This window comes from Triturus cristatus, chromosome 6 (assembly GCF_964204655.1).
Source record: "Triturus cristatus chromosome 6, aTriCri1.1, whole genome shotgun sequence".
NCBI classification, from domain to species: Eukaryota; Metazoa; Chordata; class Amphibia; order Caudata; family Salamandridae; genus Triturus; species Triturus cristatus.
This window is the reverse complement of record NC_140589.1, coordinates 515,489,254-515,492,450: the sequence shown is the minus strand read 5'-3', so window position 1 is coordinate 515,492,450 and position 3,197 is coordinate 515,489,254.

The following is a 3,197-nucleotide window of genomic DNA, read 5'->3' as shown; positions in this document are numbered from 1 at the left end:
TTTGTGTTTGAATGGTGACATGCCATGCTTTACTTTAAAATCATAAACAAAATCTGATATGTTCCCCAACTTGTCTTGAAATACACTGCAAGATTTTCTATCCCACACATTTTTAGTGTCACTTATAGAACCCAATCTCTTTCTCTCAATAGTGATAGGTTATTCTAGATCAGGTCTTATCATCATACCAATTTCAGCCTGATGAATTAGACACAGAATATTAATTCCTTTTCTAGCCACATAGACCTTGCCCATAATAGATTCCTCAAAAATGTTGATGGTAGCCCCCAAAAAACCAATAAAATCTACTCTACTACCTTCAAATGCCACAGTTAAAATGTCTGGAGGGGTCAAAGTTTTATTATGCCAGGTTTTTTTTAATAACTCCAGGGAGATAATGGTAATGTGCGCACCAGTATCAACTAACAATTTGATTGTGTGACCTTTGATGGTGACGTTAATGTCTGGGTCTGCAACAAATTTACCATCATCAGTGTTTACGCTTCTTACACCCAGAAGTACCTCTCTACTCTCTCCATAGTTGTCTTCATCATGGTCCTCACTGTATTCATTTAAAAGACAATTGATATTATTTGTTTTACCTCCTCTACACACCCTTGAAAAATGTCCCACTTTTCCTCACCTCTTGTTGACACGGGGCAGGACAGAACCTGAAAGAAGATACATGTGAAAAGGAACCACATCTAAAACAACACATTCTCTGGGATTGCTGTGCATTTTTCGGTCTAACAAACGCTCTTGATCTATAATTTCCTGAAACATTCCTGGGTATGGGTTTACTAAGCACTGCACCTGAAATCGTAGACTCAGCTAGGGATTCTTCTTACAATTTTGCATCAATAGAAGAGCCCACAGTCCTCTTGGCTAAATCTATAGCTTTGTCTAACGACGGGTTCTTTCATGCTAGTAATCGTTTCTGTATTATCTTTGAATAGCATCTAGCTACCAGTTGATCACGAATCAATTCTGCAGTGAAAGTGTCAAACTCACCCTTGGTTGCTAACATTTTCAATGCTGTAACATATAGGTCTATGCTCTCATTGTGTTGTTGTGTTCTTGTAAAAATTTTATATCTATGCATTACCATGTTCTTAGTTTCGGAGAAGTATTTGTCTAATTGTGCCACCGCTATATAAAATTCATCTAAATCTTCATCTACTCCCCGGGAACATGTTCAGGTAAGTGATCATACACATTCTTTCCTTCTACACCCAGTTGGTAGTACATTAGGCCTTCACGCCTTTCTGGCCTGAAATATTGCCCATCAATTTCTCCTTAATAGGCTTAAAAAGATAGAAGCCAAAGATTCCATTCCAAGGGTGGCTCTCCAGGCTCTTGTAGAAATGGAGCTGGAGGTTATACACTCTGCATAATTGCAACATGAGAAAATAAAATTCAATTTAGAAGAAAAGAAAGAATGCAAAAGAAAAAATGGTATTGACATTTCTTAAAAGTGGTATGCTGTAGCAAAGATTCCTCTTTTAAAGTTGTAAAGGTTGCGAGTGTTAGTAGAGAACTAGTATTTATTTCAGTCCTCTCTCTTTCGCCATACTGTGGTGGTGGTCCTTCTTTTCTTTCCTTGGCTCCTCCTCGTCTGAAGCAATGAGCCAAGAGCCACTGTGTGAGTTTGCTGCTTGCGAGTCAATCAATGGGCAGCTGCGGATCAATTCAAAGAATATGCAGTACTTTTCCTTTTCCTTTATGTAAAAGTAGTGAACTTTACGCGTCTCTGCTACTGCGTAGAAATGATCGGTCTCTACATTGCGTTTCTACATGCATGAGAGGCCACCAACTGAGCATTTTCAGGCCCGCCACGAATCCCCGCTTCAGCAGCCTAGAGCGGGGTGATGGGTAGGCGCCACTGAGAAGTGTCTGCAACGTAAAACCTTTATAATGTTCTTTGCGTCTTTTTTTGGATTTTCATAAGAGACACTGGCCTCAAAATACAAAGCATAAATAACACTGCAAAACAATAGGATGATAGAGCTGAGCACTGGTGGGCCATGGCGGCTACTTCACTATGGCAGAGGAGCGTCGGCCCACTGCTTTCAAGCAGGATGGGCGGGGCTGCTCTGCTCTCGGAGCAGGGCAGGAAAGGAGTGGTTGGCCAACTCCTAAGTGCACAATGAGTGTTTGGTCGGCCCTCTCTGGCTGTCCAAACCAGTTATGCGCGCTTTCCCCATTCTCCATGCACACTGCATCACAACCTGCATGAAGAACAAGCACAGGTTTCAATTTCCTAGTTCAGTGTCTAACTAGGACGCTCAAAATCAATCACAAAGCTGCATTGCAGCGTTGTGATTGGTCAGGGCAGCCTGGGTGCCTACCAATCACAACGCTGCATTGCAGCATTGTGATTGGTCAGTGGGGCCTGGCTGTGCTTCTCTCCGAGAGAGTAGCAGAAATGGAGATGCTGGACCTGGCGCAACAGTAAGTTTATTATTTTTAAAAAATGTTTTTTAAAAATATGTGTATACCCCGTGCAACCCCCCCACATGACCCTTCGCAGCGCGGCCCGCCCGCCCCACCACCCACGAGCCATGCCAGTCGCACTGCTAGTGGGATAAATTAAGCAAGGACACATTAAAGGAAAGAGAGAAGGAACAGAAGGAGGGATGAGAGGAGCATAAATAAATGTAGAGAAGAACGGATGGGTTGAAGGTTGGAAGAGGAGATTTCTGGATGAGAGAAGGATGGATAGAGAGAACTATGGAAAGATGGTAGGTGAAGGGGAAAGATGGGGAAGGATGGATAGCGAGAAGGGTGAAGAGATGGAAAGATGATCAAGAAGATGCATGGATGGAAGGATGGAGAGATAGATGGAGAAATGGATGGCTGGAGAGAAAGCTAGATGATAAATTGATGGAGAGAAGTATGGATGGATGGAGAGAAGAAAGGCTGGTTATACAAAGATGGAAAGTAAAATGAATGAAAAATGATGAGAGGATGACGAGAAGTATAAAGGGATTGAAGGACGACATGATGGAGAGCAGGAAGGATGGAGAGATTTGTTGAGAATTAAGGTATGAAAGACACTCACTCACTCGCTTACTCCGTGCCATTCAGCATAACGGTCAAAGTGGGGGTATTTTACTTTTCTGGCTACTCTCTTGCGCATATACACAAAACTTTCACAGTCACTAGGTGATCCTAACGTGAGTAAGAGTAAGTAGTTC